Genomic DNA, 12006 nt, shown 5'->3' on the forward strand with positions numbered 1-12006 from the left:
AACTTGGATCAACTGGTTAACTGTTTGTTTATTTTGAAAGCATTTGATTTATGATTTATGTTTGAACTTTTGGTTTAATAATTAATATTGATGTATTATATTATAATATATAATTATATATATTATAAAATATGGGTTGTGGGGGCTGACAAGGCTATACAGCCACATGTGTTTCTAATGTGATGTAGGCCTACATAACACTAATGACTTATCTTTTCTCTTCATGTAATTCCAGAATATGAAGAGTCACTGCACCAGTGGTGTAGGAGGCAGCACCAAGCCCTGGACCCTGAGAGCCATGTCTGTGGGCCCCACAGCCCCACCAATTTAGGCTTCCGAGGACCCCCACCCTACCCTGGAGCCCATGTGAAGTCTCCCAGACCGATGCCCCCCCTCCCTGCACAAGACATTGAGGTAGGAACTGTACGCTATAGCTGCTGCTGGGAAGAGCTGCTTGCTGCGCAGTGAGTACAAATCTTGTTTATTGTCCTTTGCTGTCGCTGGTGTGGTTCTGCAGGGTAGCCTACTAATGGTGTTGCTCTCGTTTGCGTTTGCGTTCCGGCTTCCTGCGGTTGCGTTGTGTCGGGCTGCCTGCTGTTGCACTCGTTTGCGTTGCGTCTTTTGCGTCGACTGCCACAATTTCGGCCGGTTCTGTCATTTCACCTCATTTCACCTAACTTGTGGACACTGCCTGTCATCTGCAGAAGAACGTGATGGTTCACGGTAACTGGGTAAGTATCTGTTTTTGTATTCTTTGCTGCTGGTAGGGTAGGGCTGGTAGGGTAGGGCTCCTACAAGGGTAGGTTTTTGCGTTGCGTCGCAAACAAAGCACTTTGGCACAGGCATGGAGCTCCTGGTTTACTGGGATGGGGTTCGATTCCCTGCTGCGCCCTATGCTGATTACATTTAATCTGTTAAACAGGCATCCTTTTGCACAATAGAGCGTCGCAGTCCCTCCCCCTTTCATAACGACGAGTGGCCCAGGACATTTTTCTCCATTTCATTTTCTCCATAGGCATTTCAAAACTTATTTATTTAAAGACCTTTAAGCGTCGTATACGAAGCCAACTCCTGTCGTGACAAATCATGACAACGCACACAATATTTTGGACCAAATAATTACAAAGAACACAACGTGTTGTAACCTGCTGTTTTATCTACTTTCTAATTCTTTGTTTGGCCCGAAAAATTGTGTTTGTCATGATTGGTCCGAATGTTCACTCGAAAATTCCTGCCCAAGTCCTAAAATAAGGGCTAGGGTACAGCCTTAAAACACACACACACACACACACACACACACACACATTTCGATTTATTTATTTTAATCCACAAATTACAATTAATTTTACAAGGAAACAAATATAACGGGGTTGACAGTTCATGTTCACTTAAGGATACACATGGCACCTCCTTCTCCACACAGACAAACAGTATTTGGCAAGTTGTTTGGCTTTGCTTTTTGTCATGCCAGCTATTCTTAGGCCACTCATGGTCAGTTTATGCACATGGCCCAGGCTTCCGAATATCAGTATGGCAAATCTACAGCGATACCCCAAGTTTGTTATGCTTCCAAGTAATGGTTGATACTTAGAATATTTATCTTGGAATGCCTGGTCCATGTACAAATCAAAGACACAGCCCACCTCCAGAATCAGGACCTCCTTGTGTCTGGTGTCAACAAAGACAACATCAGGTGTATTCGGGATGTTAGCAAAGACATTGCATGCACAGCTAAACCAATCTGGTACGTACGTAACACTCTTGAGTGTTTATACATTGCTGCACTAGATGGCACATGCTTTCGAACTGCATCAGACACTAGGTCAACAATCCGGTCGTGGCGAGCAATATATACGTTTTTGTATGCAACACACACACACACACACACACACACAGCGGCGGGAGACACATGGTTAAATGCTCTCTACTAGACAGCTCGGCCTTTAAGGCGCCACGGCATAATAATAAAGCCCAACAGGGATTGCACACAAACCTAAAGTGCATTATCCTCCGTTTGTACGTTTTCAAAGCAAAGAGAACCCGTATCAGGTGGTGCCCCTCGGTATGACCCCCGGCCTAACGAACTTATGAAACCTCTCCCCACACACAACGTATTAGTGGTAATTGCTCCGTTGACCCTGGGGGGGCGGGGGCCATCGCTGTGTTCCTCCGCCGCTCTGATTAATCGAACGACGAGCGGATCTCCCTCACATCCCTTGACAGATGTTCCTGTGAGTCATGTGTTTCCCCTTGAACCCGGGCACTAATCAACACCACCTGACGGACCAAGAAGTCACAGTGTAAGATGTTGTTGGCCTGGCGTCAACCATCTTGAAAGGTCTGTACACACACATGTCCACCGCCCCCGCAATATACCCCCTGGCCCCCTCCCCGCCACAGGCACTGGCAGAGTTAAAAGCAGACGTCACAATTACCCCCCCCCCCAACACACACACACACACACACGCATGTACACACACACACACACACACACACACACACACACACACACACGTTTGTATTGCTATAATTGTCAGGAAGTCAACATTTTAACTCATTATGACCTGAGGCCGATACTACAAATGCCTTCCACACGAGTAGTTCTTTCAAGATTTTTCAAACATGCAGAGGTTACGCTATTTTGTAATATCCAACGCTAAAATCTAATTATTATTATTATTAAATCTAACCTCTAAATGCCTAACCTTAACCCCTTAACCCCGAGTGGAATAGCAAGAGAGTGGCGACACGCTTTGCTCTCGCCGCAAAGCGGGTGCCTATACTGCCTATGCCTATGGGCTATAGTTCCAAACATTGGAACCATCCCATTGAGATGAAATGAGCACTTCCGCATTCCAATGTTACAATGGGAGTCAACGCTAGTGTCGCCACTCTCTTACTATAATACTCTGCCCCAACCATAACATTTTCCTAATTGTAAGGCTATACCTGTATAGTTGTAGTATAGTTTTGTCCAGTTGTCTAAATGTTTACAGGACCACAATGGAAACAGTCCTATATCAGGCTTTTTGTCTCTGTCTTTTTCCTGGCGTGTTATTAACTCGTACTGCCTGTGCATTTATCAATCAGACAGACAGGCAGACAGTCGCACGCATGCGCGCACACACACACACGCACGCACGCACGCACGCACGCACGCACGCACGCACGCACACACACACACACACACACACACACACACACACACACACACACACACACACACACACACACACACACACACACACACACACACACACACACACACACACACACACCACTCCCGTTCGGTCGGTCATTCATTCGTACGTGGGCCGAACTCTTATTTCTTAAAAGCTCCTATTTTCTTCTTTTTCCCCCCCTTTTTTCTTACAATTACATGATTACATCTACAGTACTCTCTTGGTGGACAATGTAATCACAAGGAGGGTCAAAAGGACACAGATCAAGGTTCACCAGATGTGTATGCACTAGCTAGCATGCAACATGGGGACAGACTGGCTCCCTCTCTTCTGTAATTACCACAAAGTGCAGCGTAGAAGCTCAAAACAAAGTCTTTGTATTTGTATTCTGTAGAATGTAGCTGGAGAGAGGGGGGGGGGGGGCTCCACCACAGCTATTAGATCATAACAGCTTTGACCTCCCATAATGGAGAAAGATAAATGATATGTTCCAGGGTCTGTGTTTAAACTGGGATTGTCTTTCATCTGGCACTGGGACTCTGCCAGGAAAGATTCCCGCTGTGGGGTTTTAATGCTCCCAGCTATAAGCCCAAACATGTTTGTTTATTTTTACAATTCAAGACCCCTCCTCCCTGTCTCTTTCCATATACCTCTCTTTCTTCCAGTGTCTTTTCTCTCTCCTGTTCTCTTCGGTGTGGGAATTCCCGTCTTAGAATCGTGTAGAAATATAATGCCTTGTGGTTGTGTCGGGGGCGTGTCTATGGTGGTGGTATACGTGCTCTCTGGTTGGCCAGGCAAGGGTTAAACCCTCCCCTCTCCCCATCATGCACGCGTTTGTTCCCCTGGAGGTGGTGACCTTCTATATAGACTAGGAACATCTGGATACCACTTGTGCAGCGTGTGGTGCACCAACAACTTATTTAATGCTGTGTTTTTTTTTTCACGTCAAGGATAACCCCCAAATCATTATTTGGTTGCCGGCCCCATTAGAAAATAACATCTAGTTATTTAATGATCATGTACACTCGTCGACTCGATAGACATGAGTTCATTAATAACCCAACATTTTCAGGATTTAAAATTCCTCTTTAAAAGTTGCCAAAACACTCGCGCTCAAGCATCTTATATGCTGTGCACTTCTTTGCCACGCTGGCATGTCACAAAAGAAACAGATGCTGCGGTTAATTGATTATTCATGATGGGACGTTGTCGTCTCCATTCCTAATACTTAATTTATGCTCACGTCACACGAAAGTGTCTCTCACTGGAAATACTCGATCTACAAGCTCACGGCGGCCGTGACGCCGTGTGACCTTATTGCAGGTCGGTTATTTTATGCCAGCGATACTGTTGCATGACAAAGCATAAGTTAGGAGGACAGGAGTGGCGCGTGCAGGCTCACCCGCAGCTCCTTCACCTTCCCTCTCAAGGCTTTTCTCGTCTCCTCTCATCTGTTTCTCCTCTCCTCTTGTCATCGTGCTTTCCTCCAAGATCAATTTATAAGGCATGATCACGCTCTGCTCTTTGCTCTCTCTCTCTCTCTCTCTGTCCTCCTCCTCCATGCGAGCCTTGGTTCCAGAAGGCTTGGTTTTCCAGACAGGCAGGGCCCCGACCCAGAGAGAAGCCCCCTCATGTGTAAGAGGATATCCCACCACAGGCAGCTTGCAGCAGGACTGCATGTGCGACAGCCGGGGAGCTCACTGAAGTGACTGGCTGCTGTACCCGCAGTGCTGAACGCATAGCAGGACAGACACAGACACAGACACAGACAGACAGACAGACAGACAGACAGACAAAAGGGAGATATGAAAATATCATTACTGCAAAGTAACTTCACTTGAGGCCCCACCATACACAGACTTGCATGCGCACGCACGCACACACACGCGTGCATCTGTCTGGAGGAGGGATCAGCCACACAGCCACAGCCTGCTTCTCCCCCACTGTGTGTGTGTGTGTGTGTGTGTGTGTGTGTGTGTGTGTGTGTGTGTGTGTGTGTGTGTGTGTGTGTGTGTGCGCGCGTGCGTGTGCATTCATGTCCGTCTGTCCGTCAATTCTGTAAAATCCTCAGTGGTCAAACTAACACTAACACTGCACCGCACCGTTATTGTAGAATAATGTAATATTATCCTGTACTGTACAGTATACATAGTGCATATAATGTATAGTGCATTGTGTACACCATTTATGTAGGTCTGCAGAGTTTAAGGATATAGGGTGTCCTTTGTGTTAGATACATAGATAGACCTTTATATGATCCCATGGGGAAATCCTGGTGTCATCATCACTCACAGTACAGGTAAGAGTATAGGGCTAGAACTAAGATGAACAAAGATAAAAGTGCAGAAATGCAATAATGATAAAAACGGATGAAATGAAAATAGATAGACTTATGTTTCTTTTTTTTTAAGGCTATAAGCCAGACCCTTTTCAGAACCGGATACGGCATGCCATCGACCCTCAACTGAGGGAGAACCAAAATGGTTTTCGAGAAGGGAGAACTACCATGGCCCAGATCTTGGCCCTAAGGAGAATCATCGAGGAGGTTAAATGGAACAACCTGACTGCCGTGTTTATCGACTTCAAAAAGGCATTTGACTCGATTGTCTGATATCCCTCCCAACTTACTCCGGGCAATAGAGACCATGTATGCAGGAACAAGGGCCAAGGTGGTGACCTTTGACATCTTGGCTGGGGTACTGCAAGGTACCCTTCCTCTTCGTCATAGTCCTGGACTACGCGTTAAGGAAGGCCATCAATGGACGAGAGCAGGACCTTGGCCTCACCATAACACTAAGGAGGTCGAGACGACAGACAACAGTAGTCCTGACAGATTTGGACTACACAGACGACATCAGCCTGCTCTCTGACCACGTGGAACAAGCTCAGGAGCTCCTGACCAGAGTGGAATCAGAGTGTGCCAAGGTTGGCCTCCGGTTGAATGCCAAGAAAACTGAAGTTATCACCTATAACATCCCATCAGAGCATCCACCTCTGACAACAACAGGAGGCACTGCTTTGAAGGAAGTCAAGGACTTCAAGTACCATGGGCTCATGGGTCAACTCAACCGAGTAAGACCTAAAAGTGAGGAAGGCACTTGCATGGAGGCCCCTGAACAGCATGGCCAGCGTATGGAACTCCAACCTCCCCCGTCAAACCAAACTGGACCCTGAAGCCAACCCTGCAGAAGTCTCTAGATGGGTGCTACACCAGAATGCTGCGTGCAGCACTCAACATCAGTAAGAGCACACATGTTACCAACACAAATCTGTATGATGGAATGCCGAGGGTGAGCCAGGAAATAGCAGCCAGGAGAATGAGACTAGCAGGACACTGCTAAAGACACCAAGAGCTGCCAACCAGCAAAGTAGTGCTGTGGGAAGTTACCAACACACGGGCACCGGTCACGAGGACGTCTCACATTAACATATGTGGATGTACTCAAGAACGACACAGGAGAGCAAAGCACCAACGAGCTGGCCAGATGTATGGAGGACCGGGATGACTGGAAGCAACGATGGAGGGCTCGTCTGAGGACGACCTATAGAGACTATTAGAGAGAGGACAGGTCCGTGTTGATCACATGATAATGTATACCGATTTGCGTGATGTATGGATAAATGCCAAAATTGGCCTCATGGTGACACTATAACAGGGGCAGAAGTTAGTGGTTGTCATCCAGGGAGTGTGTGTGCACAGTTTGGCATCGACCGGGCCAACGGTGCCAGAGATTATCTGTACACAGACGGACGGACACACGGGCGGAGTGCAAAACCTACTCTCCCCATGGCCATGCCTTTGACCTGGTGCAGACAACAATGTCCAGATTGACAGTGTGGATACTAGGCTGGTATGTGTACACTGTACAGTGTACAGTATCACCCACACCCAGCCTAGTACACAGTGTCTATATAGATATTATGTACTGTGTATATACATAATATATGTAAAGTCAATCAACAGCAGGCGTGCATAATGATCAGAGAGTTAATGAGCAATGTACCATCTGTTAACAGTCAAACATTTACAGCAGTTAACCACTTTAAATCTGGCGTCTCTACTTTGGGCATGCATGCCATTATAGGCAACGTTTTTCAAACATTTGAGAGCAAAAGTAACATATCTACAATCTCCCGCAACATGTCACAATCTGACATATTGTTAGCTTATATGTCTGCTATCTTTGCCACTTGACATAGGACAAAGTAAACATAGCTTTAGTGGTTAATGGAAGAGAGGGCCAGATCAGTAGTTCTGTACTGTACTGTACTGTACTGTACTGTACTGTACTGTACTGTACTGTGAACTGAACCATGGACAATGTCCGGAGCACGTAGGTTTTGGACGTTTTGGGTTGATTAGTCTGATTAATCCTGAACACACTTCATTCAGGCCAGTAATCGCAGAGGGAACTATTAGAGCTATGAAGGGGTTTTACAAGGCAGGGCATTAGTAGCCTCACTCGTCTGCATGTGATAGCGATCAACCGACCCACAATGCAAATATTGTCTTGGTCTATCTTAAGTTTTTAAACCCCATGCAAAGCAAAGCTGCTTGTAAAGTTCTGAATCCCTGTCATAACATGTTGCAATGCGCATACTGTATGTGTATGACTGACATAATGTTACACGTTACGGTTTACTCTGCAAAAAAGACTAGCTCCGGTCTATTAATTCAGTCATAAGAATACTATTTTGGGAAAATACTCCAACTGGGTGGTACAAGTCCCCAGGCAAAATCAAATGTTTTATGCCAACATGCATGAATGCCGTCGTCCCCATCCCGCAACGCACGCACGCGCACAGCCGCACACACACACACACACACACACACACACACACACACACACACACACACACACACACACACACACACACACACACACACACACACACACACACACATGGAATGCAGTATTAGCACCCTAGCTGTAATATAGTGGGACCCAAATACCACAAATAAGTACTATTGTAATACTATTACTTGTGAGGGAACAAAATGTGGAAGTGGAATTCTGGAAATAGACCATTTCCTGGTCCTCCTCAGAAGAGAGAGAAATTGCTCTTTTAAGATTGAAAAAGATTTCTAGAGTTACAGTAGTATTACAATTAGCACATGTGCGAGTGTGCATGCTTGCATGAGAGAGAAGAGAGAGGATATTGCAACACAAGGGGAAATAATGTGAAGCAACATGAATTATTGTAGTACAGCTGAAGAAATGCAATAGCAACGTAAATATTCCAGATGTTGAGGGATGATAAAGGCACCTCTGCAGCTGTGTCAGCTATGAAGAAAAAGCAAAAGGCTTTCACAATCTACAGGAGAGGTAGAGCACACAAGACAGTGGTGTCTGTTTCACAAGGTCTGCGTATGGAATGCAGACACCTTTCCTCCCACTCCCCTGGCATATCCAATGGCAGGACTCCACTGATGTTAGCTAAATTAAAATAGAGAAGAATACTGAATATGGTATACTGCACAGTAGCCATTTTGGAAAGAACTCTTCCATCGTCTTACTTCCGGGCCCCTTCCCTACTTCCTTCACAGGTGTTACCACTATAAGGCTCTAGTTCATTTACTGTACAGTGGTTCTTAAACTTTTTAATTTCAAGAACCCCTATAACTCTGAGAGTGTACAAATGTGTACACTCTTAGAGTTACACACCCGTATGGGGCCATTTGGAACCCACTCAAGGACCCACTGGTGTAGCAGAGTGTTAATGAGTGCTAACATGCAGAATAGCAGCACCCTGACGGAAAAGAGCCGTATCCGTCTGGGTGGCGGCAGACTGCTGAGCGAGCGTTGGCGCTTTGGCATGGGGGGGTCAGATCAACATATGGAATTAATTCTGTACTGGCCATATATGGAGCGTGTTTTCAGTGTACAGGGTCAGATCAACATATGGAATGTCAGAACAGGTCAGCTCCATATATGGAGATCTAAGGGTGGCAGCGCGGGGCTGTGTCTTGAGTGTACAGGGTCGAGGGCCCACTATCCAGGCCTTAATTTCCGGGCCTGTTGAGAACTCTAGTTTTAAATAAGATATTGTTAAATGTTCTCAAATTCTGTATCCAAGCTGTACGTACCATTGAGAAGCATCCGTGTAACTAATTAAAAGATCCCCTTTCCAACAAGATTTTAGAATTTAAAGACAGCTGTATGACATAGCTATAGCTGTATGCTGACTCTGGTGAAGATATTGTGTGCCTCCTTGACATATTTATAACCATAACTTATAGGGTTATAAATGAATTCCATTGGTTTACTGGGGCAATTGTGTTATGAAATACCCTGAAGCCTGCTGGTGACGTGATCACCAATAGACTGGTCTTTTCCTTCCCTAATTACTGAAGGGGAAGTAAATGTTGGTTAATCATAAACACCCTCTGTACACTGTGGCTGGACTATCAACCTGTATTAAAGCCAGGCAAACAGCTTCACGAAACCGTGCACTTCGGACCGCTCTGTTTACAGTCAGGACATTAGGAAAGAGCAGCAACTAAAAAACAAGTAAAGGACAGGTATGATTAACTTCAACTACATCTTCATCATTGTCACAGGTCTACGATGTAAAGGATTGGTGAACTTCTTTGCATAATTTGCAGTTGTCAGTGAAGGGGACAAGAATAGAGAAAGAACGAATGAAAACAGGTCAAATATGAGTACAGTGAATATACATAAAGCAAGGTGCATGGTTAAAGAAAAATAAATGGCAATAAGAACAGGCAGTTAAAATAGCAGAAGATAATAGTACTTGATACTGTATAAAGTGCATAGTTAAAAGAACAATAGAAATAATTAGCAACGGATATGGAAACATCATCCCTTTGTGCTTATAGTCTCGAGTGCATGTGAGACATCCTTTAGCAGCAGATATAAGACATGTCAGTGTAATGAATGATGACATGGCAGCATAGAACCGCTGTGGCCCGTGGGTGCATGTGAAAGGAGAGTGAACACAATGTTCGGAAATCCCCAGGAGCTTGCGCAAAAAACTTGACAATGCGCCTTTATCCAAAGGTACTGGTGATCTGCAAACATTCTCCAACCGTTCTCCGGCAGTTCTCTCGTCCGTGTGCCTCCATGAGGCCAGCTATAGTCTCTAAAGTCTGAATAATACTTTGTATCACACACCAGAAATAGCCGATATACAAGCTCACAATGCCTCGCTCATGCAATGCGTTGTGAGCTTGTAGAGCTGGAGGATGGAACATAAGATTAGGCATATAAGTAAGACGTAGTCTGAGAATGTTTGAGGACTGAAACCTCATCACAAAGGAGACGTGTTTGCCTGACCCTGCCTCCACTCCTCCAATCTATCAGAGACCAGGGCCCAGTTTGTTCGGAGCCCAGATGACAGTGTTTGCTCTCCTTTATGGCCTTTCTGTTTGTTTTCAGCTCCACTGGAGCGCTGCGCCACTTGGTCTGTGCAGCACTCAAGTGCTGCCATGGTTGGGGTCACCAACCTGGGGTTAGGCCCACCCAGAATGCAATGCGTCAGCCAAGGGAGATAAGAGATCTACTCGGGTGGTTTAGTGTGCAGGACCTCCTTGTTGCATGCACAAATGCTCACATGGACGCACGCATGCACACATGCACGCACGCACACACACAAGCAGGTGCCCACACACATGCACACATGCACGGACGCGCGCACACACGCGCGCACACACGCAGTCAGACAGACAGACAGACATATAAGCATTACGCACCATTTATTGTGGCACTGAGATCCCCCATAAGATATCCAGATATATGCCATTCAGATATTTTGGGTGCATCGCAGGTCAGTAGAATTCAAGAATAAAACAAATCAAGAGGGTTTATGTCATGCAGGTACATGCAGTGAAATGCCAAATTACTGGTTTATTGAAGATTTTAATGTATAGAATGCTCATTATGCTCAAAGGAATACGCCTACAAAGAAAATAATATACTGTTAGGCACCCTGCATTTACTTTTCTAAATATATTTCACCTTATTATCATGCCTCAAACCATTACAAAGTGTTTGACACCCACAGCCACAACACTAGAGGGAGCGACCACGATCCCCAATTTAGGACAAACATCCATCCAAGGATCCATCAAGGATAAAGTATTCAATAAATCAATCAATCAATCAATCAAATTGTTATTTAAAACAGGCTGCAATAGAAACACTCATAATATGTTTGTTATCTTTTGTTGATTATACTATAGCTCTTAAAGCAGTACTTGTAACAAGCACGTCTGCAAAAGCGCACAACAGGGTCCACAGCCAACACTGGGGCGAGGCACATGCACACATATAAAGCACACACTGTAATAAAAAATGGTGTCCTAGTTGAAGTCACCTCTGGAGCCTGTCGTAGAAATTGTCCAGACTAATTGAGAATCCTTTGAACATTGACACCTCAGAACATCACACTTCTTGAGAAAGCGATGCCTTTCTGTCTTACTGTGACGTCTGCTCCTGTTCAGTCACCTCTAGTGAGATTAGCTTTATTCATTTTCCAATGAAGAAGTCTGCTCTTACACCTCGAACACCTGCCTGGCACTAGACGGATGGAAGTAGCAGAAGCATGAACTGAAGCAGGGTTGATGGGAAGACTCATAGTAATTTGGGCTGTGATGATGTGGCCTGCTTGACTCTTCTACAAGCTCGCAGGCAATCAGAAAGTGTGATCCTACGCGAAATCGGTGCTTGAGTGCTTCAGGTGTTCTTCAGCGGTTCTTTGCTCGTAATCATATAGGGGAACCATTCTGGTGCTACATACTAGTACCAATCATCAAATGGTGCTATATAGCACCGGTCTTAAAGGTTATGTACCTTTAAGCTAT

This window comes from Protomyctophum bolini (genome assembly GCF_963924005.1).
Source record: "Protomyctophum bolini genome assembly, chromosome: 9".
Lineage (NCBI taxonomy): Eukaryota > Metazoa > Chordata > Actinopteri > Myctophiformes > Myctophidae > Protomyctophum > Protomyctophum bolini.